At 39.3% G+C, this 18,551-nt stretch overlaps 1 protein-coding gene across 1 annotated transcript in view; it reads left to right on the top strand.

Moving 5' to 3' along the window:
* Sk (small conductance calcium-activated potassium channel) overlaps positions 1-18,551 on the top strand; it is a 189,053-nt gene that overhangs the window by 158,725 nt on the left and 11,777 nt on the right. The gene's annotated exons all lie outside the window — the stretch shown is intronic.

The raw sequence follows: 18,551 nt of genomic DNA, 5'->3' as shown, positions 1-18,551 counted from the left end.
GATACAGAACTAATTATCCGAGTACCCCCTCCACTTTTCGCTTTCACTTTGATTAAATTTGATTAATGACCGTGAAGGACGACGCGAAAGTGGCGCTCGCCTCGGGGCTTGAATAATGAATTGAGTGATAATTCGCCAACGTAAATGAGTGGAGATTTAATGACTCGGTGAATCAAAGCTACTCTCATTTGTGCTTGATTTGGGGAAATTTCAATGGGAGGGAGATGGTATAGAATGTGACAGAGGTAGATTCTGTGATCTATTTGGCCTTTTCCACAACCCTTTAAAATATCGCAAGTATGATTCATCCAGAAGATACAGTTTCATCTCAAAACTCGATCAAAATTTTCAATTTTCATTTATCAAGCTTTTCAGAATTTTCTTTGAAGCTTTATATATTTTTCAGTAGTTTGTTTAGTATACTTTAGTAGAAATATATTTTGTAATCCATTAATCAAATAATTTCACGTATGACTGAGATAATTGTATAGCTTCATATGAGGGAGAATGAGTGATACAAGGGTGAAACATTCTCGTAAGCATTATCGTTGGTGTATACTACTTATATACTACAAATACTACAAAATAACTCTAATAATAAATATATTTCGGTAAAATCGAATTTCAAACTTTAAATATTTCAAGAAATAACATTTTGAATGAAATATTTTCAAATTAGTAATTGATATAATAACAAAACAAATTTTCTTTCGCTGGTTTAAAGAATTTCACGACTATGTGACTAATTCCGCCTCATTTAACAAACCGTCGCGTTGTTTCGCGCAAGAATCGTCCTTTTTATGGTAAACCTATATAACAGTGTACACAAATGGCTCGTTAAATCCCTTCTCGACAATTACTCCACCGCTAACATGAATTTTGATGAAGCTGATTTTATTCAGGTCTCGCTAACACGGGCGAGACGTGTTCCCAATTAAACAGAACTTTACGGGCTCCCAAAACTACAAATGTTGGAAAAAATTCAAGCAGTTAACGCGACCCATTATTATTAATCCAAACAACGACGTCTCTGCCGCTATCGAGGGACATACATTATGGAGGCAACTGTGGACAGGTATATTCTCGCGACAATGGCCCGCTTTTATGCCTGAATATTAAAGCAAATCGCCCTGTATGCCACTATCGGGGCGAGCACTAAAGGTTCGGCTGCGAATCACAGAAACTGCGACCCATTTCGACCCTGTTTAATCGCGATCGAAAGTAACGTTATCGCGCTCGAATCGCTGCGAGTGACGATTCCGCGGACAATGAGATAACATATAGCAGAATCAATGTAGCTCGTGCGTGGGAACAAAAGGAAGGAAATAATGTACGTTGCTGCCCGACGGAGGTTTAATTATTGGGTTTTACTACTTGTTTCATGGTACCTGCTGGCGAAAACTTTCGGTTCTTAAGTTCACCCATAAATATGCCCTGGTACTGTAAGGAGATAGGATGGGAACGTCTCTAATGGCTTCCTATATCACTCGTGAAAGGTACATGGTGCATTTTGTCTATCTGGAAATTGATAAAAAAAAAGAAGAACAGGTTGCAGCTCTGGGAGAGTTCGTTTGAGTTCGAATGAACGCCATGGGGTTGTATTTCATATCGATTTATGTTCGAAGGTTTCAATTCGGTTTTTCGTTTATCGACGGCGCCAATATGAGATCAGGAAATATATCGAGCGTGTTAAAAACATGGCCGTCGAGGGAAAATAATATTACGATAAATTGTGTCTGTTATGGAACTGTGAAAGGAAATTGCGTTTTACTATTTCAATGAAACAGTGTTTATGTTCACTGTCTATGGGTCTGAAGATCCTCCTTCTCTCAGGCGAAGGTAAAAGCGAAGGTGCTTGTGTAGGGAAGATCGGTATCGAACGAATATCGATGCATCTCAATGCAATTTCATAGATGTGAATTTTACACCTGCATGGACTGAAGGAGCAAAAAGCAAGGTACTTTTCATAAATTTTATTTCGTGAAACACTCTCTTGATTAGAAATTGATGTAGCAATTAGGTGACGCAAAACGCAGAGATGAAGTCAAAATTCTCAAATTTCAAGTGCTCGAGTTTTCAAAAATTCGAAAACTTGAACACTTGACCCCTCTCGTGCAGCGTTCGAAAAGACTCTGGACCCATTTCACTCATCGACCCCTCTATTAGCGAAACAGTTCACTCAAACTCCACCGAAGAATCGCTTACACTCTATTTCAGATACTCATTCCTAAACACCGACCTTAAAGACTGACAGTCATTACGAGACTCGCCAGAGTTCCTCAGTTGCTCTAACTCGAAACCCAGTGAGATAGGTCCGAAACCTCAGCGTTCGTACTGCCAACAACGTCGAAGGGTTTCGTATGCCCCAGCAACACGAAGTTGAAAGCCACCTCAAAGGAAGCGGAACAGGGATTAATGGCGAATCCAACGACAACGCCAACAATGTGGCGCAATGGCCAGTAACCAGCCATATCGATATATCGCGATTATGAGGAATGCCAGGGCAACGGAAGCGTTTCGCGTCCATGGATTCCTATCGAATTACGCGAGGGGGATGGTTTAACAACTGAATTGCCACTCCGCCTGCGAGAAAATTGCGAATTGTTCGCGATGACGGACGCACTGCACGCGGTCTAATTGTGTTATCGCGGGACGCTGGTCTACCAACCGCACGATACCTGGAACAACACCGCAGAACGCTGCGACTCTCGTGGAACTGCTCTCGATTGAGCGGGATTAGTGCACGTGAACCGCTGACCGAAATCGGGGCGCACAATAGGCGTGGATTTTCTGAAAAATCAGCCCTACAACGGGGGCTCTTTGTTTCCTGGTTTCTCGGTTTTCTTGTACCGATATTCTCGTGCAGCGAATTCGGAGGAGAATATTTTTCCTTGATTGCGCTGGGGTATTTCTGATGCTCGTTAGAATTCACTTCTTTTCTTCGAGTGATTCGTTTCTTTGTGATTATTCCTGAGTGGAAATGAGATTCAGATGGGGGGATGGAGCACCTTTTCTGAAACAGCTATTTAACGAAAAGTTATAACACCCTCAAATTTAACTATTTTCGGATGAAAAAAATGCAGGATATACTCACAAGAGGGATAAATATACCTGCAAATTTTGAATACAGAACAGCCTACTCACCACTCTAAAAAAAAATCACAAAATGCAGCCACAGTTCCTTAAACCTTGGATACCCTGTACACAGATCCTCTGCATAAAACAGTTTCACAGGAAGAACTTAGTGGATTAATTACCGAGTAGTTTATATCTACAACACGAGCTTTCTCTGTTGTAAATGTCCGTTTTGGACACGGAAAGGAACGACTTCTCTTATCTCTGGCATAGTTGATGGATTCCGCCGCAATCGACGATAGACCACAAGGCCTCTCTGCAGCAGTCCATCCACAGTAGTACGACTCATCATAAGTCAGACGCGAGGAGCCGCGATAACGGGGGTTTCTTTGAATTCCCATCGGGCTAATCTCTGGACCGTACATCAGCTCTAATGAATTGCGTTATCACGCTTAACCTGTGACTCGGCTATCTCGTTTGACGATCGACGATAAGCGATATATGAGTGGGTGTCTTGCAGCGTATCAAATGACGTTTGATTTGCGGTAATTCAGACTTAGGTTTTTTATTTAAATGTTTGTTTTAGTTAAATGTTATTTATTTTAATATGAGAATACGCTCCGTTAATAATAAAAGTTCCACAATCTACATTGACAAAAGCCTTTGGGTTGTCGGTGAGGAATAATGTTGAATTTGTAATTGCAGTTTTAGAAGGATCAAGAGTAGGAGTGCTATGGGAGGAGTTTAGTATAAAGTAGGTCTATGAAGTCGCTCATAAAGCTTTATAAGTATATTTTAGGAACAATCTATGCAAACACTCTATGAGCAGAGTGGAAGCGCAGCGTAAATATACTTTGAAGATATTTAATGTAGATGCAGTAAAACTGAAGTGTAAATACTTTATAAAGTCACGATATGAGCGTGGCATGAATATGATATATAACTATCGTATAAGTACCCTTTCATTAAACACAAATACATAAATATCATAAAAAATATCATTGAGAGCATACTACATACATCGTACATTCACTGTATTCTAATTATTCAGCCTCGGTTTATTTTAAATATCGATAACTGCATAGTAGTATCAAATTAATATTGAATTAAGTAAAAATCGAGTGGTTATTGAAAAATTTAAATATTGAAATATTTAAAATATTGGGATATTGAAAATATTGAATACTGATAATTCTTCAATAAATTTATTGAAACTGTACATAGTTAAGTGGATATTCATCCCACAAAAGATAATTCTATCGATTAGCAGATTTCAAGGTTATTTATTAAATATGATTAAATTTATTTCCTGCCTCAAACCATATTTCATGGTCCATTTACATAGTGATTCGCTATCAGTTACTACATCTTATCTTATAGGCTCCCTTCGTCCTAGTTTTCTCGCGTTATCATCTGAATCGAAGGAACCGATCGTGATTTCCTGAAACGATTCGGAAAGCTGCTGCGCGGTTTAACTGGAAGAGATCTGCACTTTATTCGAAGACATTTCACTACCCTGCCGTTAAGTTTCACCGTATAATCGATGGAAATTTATTGCCCCATTTTCTATCGATTCCTCTTACAACTTCTTCATCGCAGGAGCGAAAGGACACTAACTCCACGCTATTCTAGTTCTAAAACCTGCTAGGAAAATAAAGTCCAACCTTGTCACATTGCCACATACCTACATTTTTCGTCTCCAAGCAGCATCATACCCTGGCAGACGCAGGAAAATTTAGGTTTAATATTGTCTTATAGACACAAAAATAATTGCTATTTCACTTGACACTTGTTATGTTAGCCTTAGTAATCTATGCTGAGATAATTTCGTGGCTTCACATAAGGGAAAATGAGTGACACAAGGGAGGGACTTTATTGTAAGCATTATCGTTGATATACACTACTTACAAAGACAATAGATGGAACGCCTCCCAAGAAAGTATCCCGCATCTATCATCCACTTGTCACTACTAAACGCAGATCAAACAGAACATATCGAAACCCAGGGAAAACTTTGGAAACTCATTCGATTTACGACTCCCCAGCTTCCCAACCGGATCGTATCGAATCTTATTCTCCTCGAACAGCCCCAGACGGCGAAGCACGTCCACCCCCGCGTTAGAAGTCTCAGGAAATCGCTGACTGGCGTTGCGTCCCGATCGAGCCACGTCGACGTCGCCTCCAACGAAGGAAGTGATTCCTAAAGCGGATTAAATAGTCGTTAGAAAGCCTGTTCACGCGCCTCGTAAAGCGTGCACATTCTTCCCGCTCGCGGAAACGACGAGGCGTGTTCTTTCCGCGCGGAACGACGCCGACATCGATCGTCGCTCGTAAACGGTGTAATCGTGGGGCTCGCGTGCACCGTGAAAGCGATTTGTTCGAGGCAAAGTGCCGCTCCGAAGTTCACGCGAGCGTGACTGAGACTTTCGGTGGGAAATCCTCTTTGCAACTCACGCCTCGCTGCTGGCAGGCCGCTCGACATGAATATTCCAGCGGGGACTGTCGCGTCTGCCATTCTTATCTGCGAAGTTTCTTGTAATCCGCGGGCAAATTGAATGAGAGCGCGGTTAAGCCTGTAATAAACGCTACTTCGCGAGCGGTTTATCTTAAAGTCAGCGATATCTTCGTTATTTGCTTGCTCCGAGTCACTGCTCTAATGGAGGCGACAGCGTAATCCCGTGAATAATTAAGTGGGAAAGCTGAAAGTTTCTACGTTAGAGAAAGGTGAATATTTAAAACTTTGGATAGTCGAAAATTGGAATATTTAAGCGTTTGAATTGGGGATGAGATGAATATTTAAAAATTGGAAAATTTGAAAGAGGGTGGGAATATTGAAGAAATTTGAATATTTAAAAATTTGAAATTAAGGAACTTTGGAAATCTTGATGTTAAGATATGAAAATTTCCAACCTCTCGTGTGTCCTATCTCTTAAACAACCCTAAAAAATAATCTTCTCCAAATTCTCCAACAAGGCTTAAAGAAAGGTGAATATTTAAAGCTTTGGATCGCCGAAAATTTGAATATTTAAGCATTTGAATTGGGAACGAGATGAATATTTAAAAATTAGAAAATTTGAATATTTAAAGATTTGAATACTTGAAAATTTGGAATTAAGAAACATTGAAAATGCTGAATATTTTAAAATATAGAAATTTCAAACTTTTTGTATGTTCCATCTCATAAACAACCCTCGAAAAATACAATGTGAACTAAAACCAATTTCCCCAACAAAGCTTAGTGACAGGTAATTATTGAAAACTTTGGATAATTGAAAATTGGAGTACTATTTATAATGAATATTTAAAAATTAGAAAATTTGAAAGAGAATCTGAATATCGAAGAAATTTTAATAAACACTAACTCAACAGCTTTCAGAATAACCTTTTTCGCCCACAGTTTCCAACAGATTCGATTCCATGTTCCTGTCCCCAGATTGGAACCCTTTTGACAGGATCCTAAGTAGATACACTCAACGAATCACGCGGCAAAATCATAATTGTGTATCGATCCCGTGATTTTCCATCTGAATTTTATTCCGACTCTCCTTTTTTCTGTCTTCCATCGTGAGAGTAAGGAGGGTGAAAGCCGCTGTCGATTCGAGTCGCGTATCACTCGCATATGCACCCTTTGTCGATTTTAATGCGCCGCATGGACGGGCGTGAAGGCGGTCGATTGGTCGAGCGCTGTCATGCGCGTTATTACATCTGCTGTGTTTCAACGAGAGAACAGAGAAAATATATGATAAACTTTATCGATTCCACGCGACATTCGGTGGGATTTTAACCGTGAAAACGTCCCCGCTGCGACTTGCAACCACTTTCCCTCGTCCGCCACTGTATTTCATTTCCCTTCGAACGAAGCGGATCACGTCCAGAAACTTTACCTCGCTTCAGTAGTATAGAACTTAATGAAAAACGCCTTCTAGGCCGGAGGAAACGAGCTGTAATGAAATTGTTGCGTCAAGTATTAAAAGAAGGGGCGAAGTTTCAGCTTGCGAAGGGCAGAGGCCTCGTTCGAGGGTTGACGATTTTTTACCCCTCGTAAAAAGTGGCGGAGGAAATTTGTATTATAGAGGAAATTGAATTAAAAGAAGATTAAAATTTCTGGTGTCTTAAAAATCGAAAAAGAAGAAGAGGAAGAAACGATTTAATTCAGCGTTTTAGTTAAAACGATAAAATAATAGAATTTATCTGTACTGTTAACGATAATGAGATGCTTTAGACCCCCGAATTCCAGGAATTATTATTTCAATTTTGTGTTCCAGTAAGGAGAATTAAAAACTCCGAAATTGTTCCCTGGCTATCAAGCGTCCCTTACAGCAGATATTAAAATTAATATCTAGAGAGCCCTTCCGCTCGTTTCAGATTTATTTTAATTACTACCGCGCACCGCGGAACACCGCAGGAAACAGTCTGTCGGGATTGTCGCTCTTCGGGGAAGGAGGCGAATTAGATGGAGGAGGACGTTGTCAGGCAGAGAGTTCGTTTTACAGCGCACAGTAGAAAATAACGTCGGCCCGTTGATCGCTATTAATCCGCGGCCGAGGATAAACGATTTATCCTGTAACGCAATTCCCGTGGTTATTATTTCCGAGTAAAGCCCTGTTTCCAATGGAGAGAGAAACTTCCCATTCGCCGATAAACACGATCGTCTGTCTTCCAAAATGCCACGCCGATTGAATCGTACAGCAGCTTTAATTGCGTTTTAATCAGTACGGGGACATGAACTGTGTTAAACGATGCAAGTACAATTGCAATGCATGTACTCCGGTACGATTTCGCCCATTTGAAATAAAATATAATGTGAAAATGTTGACGGGTGTTCAATGACGTGTAATCAAAATTTTAAAAGGTGATTCTGTAGGACACATTGCAATAAAATGGAAATCAAAAAGTCGTGAGCCACTAGAGATCCATATTTGTATGAAAAGTTTGTATGACAAATAATAACCTATTATTAAGCAATAGAATCTCGGTTTTGCTTCTGTTTTATCTGACCTGCCAGTGGTATAGGTCCGTTTAAGTCAGACAGTAATGTATGCCCCTATAAGTAAGGCCAGTAGCATATGTCCCTGTAAGTCAGACAGTAGCATAGATTGGTATAAGTTAGGCATCAGTATATGTCCCTGTAAGTCAGGCAGTAGTATAGATCCGTATAAATCAGACTGTAATATATGTTCGTATAAACCAGACAGTAGTATAGGTCCATATATGTCACACAATAGTATACGCACGTATAAGTCAGGCAGTAGTATAATTCCGTATAAGCCAGACAATAATATAGCTCCTAACAAGTCAGACTGTGATATAAGTCCTCATAAATCAAACAGTGCTATAAGCTATCTTTCTCTTCTTTTAGCATACACGATGGAGCCACCCCTATAAATTCCTGACACCTGTTGTGTACCCTATACGATACTTAAGCCTAAAGGGTTTCTCCGCACGCACAGTTCTCCAGGAACACTCTACTTACAATAAACGTAATTAATCCCAGAACCACTGAACGAAGCCACCCCATCATTTCACCCCTCGTCGCCCACGAAACCTCACAGCTTCGAAACAACTATTTGATACCGTTTCACGTGTAAACCTATCAGGAATAGAAATTTGACGCCAGCGTTCATCCAGGTGATCAAGCCCTCCACGACTGATTTAATTTTGCCGCTAATTTCCGTGCACGGCTCGATGTGTACGATTTCTCTGCACAGTAAATATTGACGAGAGCTCTGTACAGCAGAAACGCAAATTGTGTATTATTCTCGTGCACGGTGTTCACCGAGCACCCATTCCAATTAAAACCGTGCCCCATCGTTTACGATTGCTACAGCACCGCGCTGATCAGAGATCAGACGATGAAAAATTGTAACGCGAAAGCAAGCTGCCCGATTACCATTATTAATATCGCTCCTTATGTTACGGCCGACCAGTTAGCTATAATTCAATTTATTCAAATGGAAATGAATTTTTCGGCCGTCACAGCGTGTAATAGAGAGAGAAATTAATTGTAAAATATTGTACAGGGAAAGTAAAATTAACATATCCGAATCATGCAATAACTATCCTCATTGGAAGAATAGTCAGTATTTGAGTCACTGTCTAATATTTGTATCATCGATAAATTTTCGAATTAAAAAAAAGAAGTATTAGCCTATTTTTTTTTTTGCTAAAGCATGAATTATCATAACTACTTATAACTAAAATTACAGAAACGTGATTAGCTACAGTCTTCTCGAGGTACTTACGTAAAATTCAAATATGTTAAACAAGGATAGATTCTCCTGAATCTCTTCAGCGTCCTCAGCAAGTATCCATTGAATATTCCATGCCACTTAGCGCCCTTTTATCTCGAAACCTGCCCCCAGCGAGGCACATCGATATTTTTCACGACTACCTCTTCCAGCACCTGTTATCTGTCGCAAACGCTTTCATATCTCCCATCGCAAGGAAGTAACACCTCCCCCGCGAGAAAGAATGGCCCAGGCTCGCATGCAAACAAAGGCGATCGCACAATCGTTATCACGTTCATACGACGCTTACACAGGGGACAGCCATAAAGTTAACAACCCCTTAACAGTCGCCGATATGAATAACCCGAAACCAAATTCAAGGAAATTGCGAATGTGAACATAGAACGGTGCTAAAAGTTAAATAAGAAAGTTAAATAATACAAGGATGTAGAAATGTGAAATTAAAGTACTTGACTTTACAGAAACAGATAAAAAAAATTGCGCAAAAGATCATCCAACGAGAGTTGCTCCCTAAAACGAGGACAAGGCCCCACAGAGTTTGATGGAGCCAAAGCGATGGCATTTTTCGCGATCGATTTACTCCATCCTTTTAGTGCTGCATCCTTGCGCGTAACGAGCTGAAAGCAAGCGTTTTTCTCTTTTCGATGCATGTGAATTCGTCACGCTCCGTGTAGAATGAAGAAACTTATAGTGTATTCGATGGCACGAGCCACGGGCCGCGTGCACAGTGTTTGGCTTACTGAGTTTGCATAAGCGTCGGTCATAAACTGATTCAGAACTGTAACTCGTTCTTGGACGGTATAACATGACTAATCCCTTGAAACGGAGCGTTGGGAACCGCGGAGCAATGTTGGCGTTACAAATTTTAATGACTGTGATGTGATTGTATGCCTTTGAAACTCGAATTTAATTTCAGTGTGTTCGGGGATTAGGGGTGAGGAGATAAAGATTAAACCTGGAATTTATGCCTGGGAAGAGAGTTTTCTAATTGTGAAGATCATTTTTTAATATGTCGTTAACTGTCTGTAGAAACTGTCAAAATGAGTGCAACATTACCTAATCCTACATTTCTATATAAAATTTTACCAATTAACTGCTTCATTCTTGAGTATCTGTGCTTGAAAATTCTCACATTTGAAAATTTGAGAACCTAAAAAAGTGAAAATTTGAATAGGTAGATGTTTGAATATTTTTAAATCTTCGAATTTTCAAATTTTCACGCCTCCTTATATCAAATAATTAATATTTCATAATAGTATCAACTGTGAGACACACGAAAATATTAAAAAGATTTCCAAAGTGGCTAACAAACGTTTCTTTCTCGAAAGCGTAAAATTGAATAATATCCAATCCCGTTGTGTTATATGATCTGAAATTGCAGAAATGACCGTGACACAGTTCTCATGACTGTCTCGAACGCGACTCGAACGATATGATAAGTATACTTCGATTATTCGATCGTAACCTCTCGTTCTGGCGAACTTGGCTTGCTTTTGCCTTATTCAAAGCCAAACTCCGTGGACAGTAAACATTTTTCCATTTGACACTTCTTATGCTGCTCAAAGTTTATGTAAGAAGCTGTTGCGAAGGGTGGTGAATTTTACTGATTTTCAACACTGTGTAATAAGATATGTATTTCGCTTGAGTGAATACGATTTAAATCAAACCCTTACAAAGATGACAACAAAATTTCTTTTGAAACAGGATCAATAGTATAACTTTCTGTTCCATTTGCTTCATTTTTCGTGCTTGGATAATTAAAGTTATAAAAATTGAAGTAAATCGAGCAAACAACTGCGTTTAGAGAAATATTTCAGAGAGAGCAATATTCACAAAATTTCATACTCGTATATCAAACTGTTACGAACAGTCTGCGTACAGCGCACTACTTTCTTCCAAAAAGAGCTGCAAAATTCAGCTATTCATGTTACAAAGATATTTTACCGTTCCCAACAATTGAACATAGCACCGAAAAATAAACTACACTGCTCAAAAAAAATTTTATGGCATAGAAAAATTTTGGGCAAAAATTGGTCAACTTTAACTCACGATAATTCCACGAGAAATCATCGTAGGATCATGATCTTTTTTATAAATTCAAGCTTGAAGTCTTAGCTGTAAGATACTATTACTAGATTTTAAGTTTAGTGTACTCCTGCTACTGTAACTCCCTAAATCCGACGCCGTGTGTTTCATATTGAAAATCGCATAGTTTGACAAGATACATAGACTTGCCAAAATTTTTTTTGGAAATGCTGTTTACAGGAGCGTAATATTCGATCCTTCCCCTATAATTTAAAAAAAGATTCAAGTCGCTGCGATTTTTTTTCGCGAAGTTACAGCACCTCAAAGTAACCTCTGCATCTTTGTCTTGCGTTGACGCTACCCAATGTGATGCAAAACTGCAGGGGTTACTTTGAAGTACTGTAACTTTGCGAAAAAAAATCGCAGCGACTTGATTCTTTTTTTAAATTAAAGGGGGAAGTTGAAATTTCATTCTCCTGTAAATAATATTCCCAAAAAAAATTTTTAGTAGTCCTTGTAACCTCTCTAACTTTGCAGTTTTCAATACGATAAACATTTCCTTACATTTAAGTTGTTACAATAATAAAGATGCTCTGAATCTAAAATCCAGACATAGTATCTCAAATTTAAGACTTCAAGCTTTAATTTAAAAAAAAAATCGTGGTATAGAAATGATTTTTCGCTGAGTTATCATCAGCCAAAGTTGGCCAATTTTTAGCCAAAATATTTGTATGCCATCATTTTTTTTGAGCAAAATATATATAATTAACCCGAAATTAACCCCTCGAGTTCTTCAAGCATTGCTCCTCCTTCGACACAGAAACCCAACACTCTTTCTACTTAACCATATATACCAGCGTTTATAAGCATTCAGCGCACAGGTTTCATTATTCATCGAAAGCCCACAGGCGCGTAGCAATCAAAGAGTTAATTAATGTTCCAAACACACATGGACGAATTCGTAAGTCACTGTAATTTAAACCCACCCTAGACTTACCCTACAGCTCTACTCCAAACTCCAGGGCTGCAAGAAACAAATTATCGTTAAATTTCTCTGAACAGTATACTAGAGAAAATACCCCCAGTGAAAAGAAACCACAGAGAAGCCAGCCACGGGTCGATCCCTCGTCCAGAGCGTTTCGGTTTGGTTAAGCAACCGCACGGCATCCTTTCGCGACGGTTGCCTTTACAGCGTCACGATTAAGCGTTCCCCGTTTAATTAAGCGTAATGCTCGATGGACGTTGAGATGTACGAGCTGCAATCCCCGCCGAAAGACAGTGGAATGCCGAGTGAAACGCGTGCAGGAAAGCCGATTTGCTCGCGGTCGTCGCATAAACGAGGTCGGTTTATCTAGAAGCGGTGTAGATTCATAGGAGAACAAGGTTTGCGTCGTAATCCCTGGGAGTTGTGACTTTTCGGCTACTCCAGCTTCTGTGTTTTACGTTGTGCTTGCCCAGCTGCGATCTAGGCGCGAGAATTTCGTTTATCTTTAAAGTTTCTCGCCACTCCTTCACCTATTTCAACGAGTCTGATTTATGAACTTTTCACATCTTCGCTGCTGATTCTACGATAACCGATCACGCACTATCGCGTGAGGGATCTATGTTTCTTTAATGGGAGCTTTGTGGCTGGCAGTTTGAGATAGTCATCAGTTTCAAGTCGGCTGCGAACGTGGTTTATGATAGGACGTTATGAAAGAAAATTGTAGGTGAAGGGGTTAATTGCAGTGATCGAAGAGAGAGAAGTAGGATAGGGTTAACATTGTTGGAGAAATTCTTGTAACCTTGTTACGTCTCTGGTACAGGATGAATTCTGTGATACAGTTTTTGTTATGGACCACATAGATCGTATAGAGATTGATTCAGGTGTCGAGAACGTGACGACGAAGCGAAATATGAAGACGCAGGGAGAGAGATTCGTGTATGGTCAGACGCGACATGTGAACCAATGGGATTAGGAATATACCTGTTTGTAACTTTCTACGCGTAGGTTTCTTGCAAAGGTTTGTTTCTAGAATTTAGTTGAATTTGTATGAACTTGAGGAATAGCTCACGTTCATTAAAATTCTATTACAAGTACTTACTGTCAGATCATATACGAGGTTATACTACTTACTTAATGTCTGGCCATATGTGAAGCTGCATTACTTACTCAATGCTCTATACTCTATCATATTCGAGTTTATACTATTATATCCTTCTATAAAATTCAAAGTGGAAACAGGTTGTGTGTGGTCAGACGTGTATCAGGAACCACTAAAGGTGGCAATGATACTTTCCCCTAACATCTTACGCATTCACCTTCCAGAAATTCACTTTTAGAAGCTACTAAAATCACTGAACATATGAGCAATATCTAGTAGATTAAACGAGAATATTCATTAGAACACAATACGTTTACTGAACGGCTGACCATATTCGTGATTATACTACTCATAGGTCTAGTAAGTACCTGTTTATTCGATGTTTACTATACTACTATGTTTATGACATTCGAACTGGAATCTATTCCAATGCGTGTAAGCAAGCCTCACAAACCAACAGTATTAGAATTAATACCTCCTTTAAACTCTCCATGCATAGATTTCATACATATTCACTTTCTCTGAAATAAATAAGTATGCTTATTATAATAAATATTATTACTTATATATAATTATTATTACTATTAATATTATATAAGTAACAATACTTATAACAATTATGATCGGTATACGTATAATATTATTATAATAAGTACTAAATATTTATTCACAAGTAAACTAATTTATTCAAATTAAAGGAAACACAACCCAACTCAATAAATTAAGTGGCATACACTTACTAGTATCCTACAAAATAACCTCTAAGTAGAAGTGGTTCGTCTATAATCAGCCCGAAACAGTACCTCTCCCAAAACTCTCGACACGCGCGTTATTCCAAGCTCTGCTTCCACTCAGTATTCAAATGAACAGAGCCGAAACAGGGGCCACAAATTCAATCAAAATTCCATTCAAGATTTTTCACGTTCATCCCCCGTTATACACGTCCATTCTCAGGAAAACAGATTCGCCTCAGAAACGGTCTCTTCATCAGAATATGCCACAGGATTCAACGATCCAACCTGTCCCTCTGGAATACTCCTCTCGATCGACTTATCACGGGATAACGTATCCGAGTCGTTCCTGGCGCGACGTCTGCCTGCATAAAATCGAGAAACGTTCCTCGGTCGACGCGCCGCGACGCACCGTGTCCGTCGACGTCTCCCATTTCCAGGAGAAATACGTCGAAGACGGTGTCCGATAACGCGACTTGGGACGAAATCGAGCGAGAACTGCGAGAGCACGACACGTATCGTTTTTCCAATACGCTGAACGCTGGGATCGTTACCGAACGACTAGGGAACCACTCGAGGTGTTTCGTTAACGCTGATAACGGGCCATTTTCGTCCTCTTCGACCACGATGTCCTCGCTTCTGAACGGGATCATGGGAAACTTTCAGAATATTCGTGGCGACATGTGAGGACCATTTGGTGGTACTTTATGGTGAGGGAATTGTTTTTCATGTAAAGTAGCCAATTTCTGAATCTTTATTGCCACGGAAAGTTTGTACGATGGCCTGGAAAGGGCATTTTGTGGTTGAAATTGAATACAATTTTATATCAATGCTTTTCGTTGAAACTTTATTTCCTATATGATTCAGTTATTCACAAAAATTTATTTTAAAAAGACACGATTATTCTATGTGATACAGAAAAAAGGGACTGTTTTAACAGTACTTTAGTTATCAATACTCTGCAGAGTTTTATGGAAATTCATGTTTTTATAAACACTGTTCAAAAAGTGGAGTCTAAATAAAAGTTTGCTTTAGTTTTTAAAATACCACAGTTTGCACTCAATTTCTCACATGTTCAGTGTTCTTGAATATTATATACAGTCTCTGACTTTTTACGCATTTCAGATTTTCATAAATGCATAAAAATCTGAAGTCTAGTTATCAGTTATCTAGTTTGTACCACCATAGTCTTACCTTAAATTTCTGTGTCACAATAAAATTCCGAAACATAATTCCACGTACTCTTCTAGGGAACACAATCCCCGCCACGCTGAATAATTGAATTTTAAATAATGAAAGATGCAGAGGCATTTCGTTAACGAGCACCAGAGAGCGCAGCTCTCGCCTCGACCGCTTGGATTCGAGCCTAATAGCCCGTTGACCTTTCAGCACCTGTTGATTGTCGTTTATCAACGATTTGCATGCGCGCAGATTCCCCAGAATCACCTGGCCAGCTGAAACGAAAGGATTGTCCTCGGGGGCCACCAGCTGCGTGTTGATCGACGCGATGCATCGTTGTCCCTGTCTGTCGTCGGTGAATTCATTGATTTTCGATTGGGAGGAGCGCTCTGTCTCCCCTGGCCGAGTTTTCGTCGCTATCAGAGGATTGAAGTGCATACCAAACCCGTGAAAAAGTTGTGGAATTTCAGCATTTTCTGTTCGGTGGCTTCCAAACGTCCTAATCAACTTCCGAGACGGAGATTGTCTCGAAACTTGATCGTTGCTAATTGGCGACGAGAGGCATTTAATGAACTAAGAACGATAGTGGCGGCGGAAAAAGAGAGAGGGGCTCACGGTTCGTCGCACGAAAATTTATCGTGCCTTTGTGAGCCACTGGGGACTGAGTAATGTATCAATTTATGGAAGAACGATTTTTCGATAGAGAGCTAGAATTACTGCAAGAATGCAAATTTGTCTGCGAGGACAGTTACTTCGTTCTGGAATCGTACGATCAGTGTGACTGTAAGAAATCTTTGGGGAGTGTATTTGTATTATTTTAATGAGACTTTTGTTCTCTTTCTTCTTCTCCTTTTTTCTGTGCTGGCATTGAAGCATGTGCTTGAAGATGTTGTTACGTTGCTCGAATTCTTCTGGAAGTTCTTAAGCCGCTCCGTATCGATTATCCAGAATATTGGAATACCGTGGATGTCTTTGCTCGAATACTTCAAGCACGTAATTAGAATAATCGTGGGGCTTGACGTTTCTCCCTGACACGATGCAGATTGCATAGAACTTACGACGGAGAAGACATTTTCTGTATCACTTGTAGATGACGATATTTTCTGTCTTTGGAAACAAATTTATTATAAGCAGTTAAGAACAGAATCATAAGTTCACTTGTACACTAGAAAGACTGATCTCACAATTATATTTTTTACAGGCCACTATCTTAGAAAATAATTGAGAGGCTTATATTAAAAACAAGCTTTATACAAAAATATATAATAACAGAAATATAAAATGTGTCCTATGAATATCTTGTTAACAGAAATTGCAATCTATTGTAATCTAGTGAAAAAGAATTACAGATACTAGAGTATTATTCTACTCTCCCAAAAAGAGACAAAAATCGAAAAGAGTTGTTTTTGTATCTCTTCTCAATTAACCTTACCCCAGTCACGAAACCCTTAAAAAAGGAGGATCCACACGAAAAGCTATCTACACTTCAAAAACAAAGTCAAGGAGATTCCACGCTCGCTCCAATCCCTTTTATCGGCAGTAACTGAAGAATTCGAGTCCCCTCGAAAGTACACCCTTCGTAAAAGTATTCACGAAGTTGTAAGATAAAACCCAAGAAGGCTTTAAGATAGTAAAGAGTTTACGTTGCTTTCGGGCAAAGGCCCACTGCAAACAGTTTATGAAAGGCAAGCGTAGAATCGAGTCGCGAAAAATCCTGAAAATACGATCTCACTCCCAGCGACTGCTTCTTTCGACTCCTCTGTGATCTCCTCTCGCTGCGGTTGTAATTCGTATCGGCGATACGATACAGGGGATGCAATAAAGCGCAGCTATCTCGGGATTTCGCGATCCCATGCTATGTTCTCCTTCTAACGAATTATCTCTCGTAAAACACACGAGTCGATGCACCGCGAACGCCAGTAGCGATTCCTCGCGGACTTTACGAGCTACCCAACCCCCCTGCACCCTTACGGATTTAGGAATGAACACGTTCCTGTTTGTTAACGCGATACTGCCCCGTTATCGACTCTCCGATTTCGTTGAACGATTTTAGGAACTTTTTAGAGCCACGACGTGGCTCGTTGTTTTTAACCACTCTGAGTTTCGTTTTTTAAAGCCTTCGCTTTGGTCGAGTAACTTGTGCTTCCTGTACGATGACTGGCGTTTGGATTCGCGTTTATTTTGTGGTAGTTTTAGAGAAGGATCTTCGTTAACTAAATAGGGTTCTTTATTTCACACTTTAATAAAAAGTATTCGTTTTTTTTTTATTTTTAAACTGTAAAATCTCGTGCGGTATAGTAATTAGTTTTTTACTGTTTTTGTTTCTGTTCCTTTTTTATTTGTTCGTGAAAGTTGAGTTGAGGTCAATCTTTTAAAGTGTGACTATCTTGTCCTTTTTTATTTCGTTGGAAAATCCTTGAAGTGACACCATTAGTGTTTACTTTATCAAGCAGTGTGTCATGAGGGCTATGAAAGAAGGTGTAACGTGGCCGTGAGGTACGATAGAAAAACGGAAGCTTGAGGAACGATGGCGATGCGAGGGCGTATAAATAATGTAACTTATCTACGCTTGCCACGCATTTTCACTACAATGCCGCGGCGCTGGTGTATTATAATAATCCTATTCAAGGATATCAGATTGCATCTCAGCGACAGGGGGGATATATCGGTGGCAAACAGTGCCATGATGTCTCGCCCGCAAAAAATCCACCGATCTTAAGTTACTCCAGCCGATCTTAAGGAGTCTCATATTTTCGCTACAGCTGTTAATGGACACCCATTACAAGAATATACTGTATTACATTTCTAAAAGGAAACTCAAGGTATTGGTAGAAATTACAATAATACGTGGCCTCAAAGATCAGATAACTAATAATAAAATACCATTTCGATTATGTCTAAATACCTAAACGTACATAGATCCTTTAATAAGCACTTTGAGAATTAAAACACAAAAAGCATATAGATACAATTCCTAAAAGTGGGTCTAAGCTACATGTTATATTAGAAAGTTATATAACTTTTTAGAAAATAGAAAGGAGATATGTCTCTTTTCTGTTTCCCAAAAGTTATATAACTTTGTTATATAAAATGTAGTGTAGACCCAGCTTCAGATAACAAAGTTATATAACATTTTAGAGAACAGAAGAGAGAGATATTGTACATGTCTCTTTTCTGTTTTTAAAAAAGTTATATAACTTCGTCACATA

The sequence above is a fragment of the Calliopsis andreniformis genome, chromosome 10 (genome assembly GCF_051401765.1).
Source record: "Calliopsis andreniformis isolate RMS-2024a chromosome 10, iyCalAndr_principal, whole genome shotgun sequence".
In the NCBI taxonomy this organism is placed as follows: Eukaryota; Metazoa; Arthropoda; class Insecta; order Hymenoptera; family Andrenidae; genus Calliopsis; species Calliopsis andreniformis.
The sequence above is the reverse complement of the archived record's forward strand: the minus strand, read 5'-3'. Positions and strand labels throughout refer to the sequence as shown.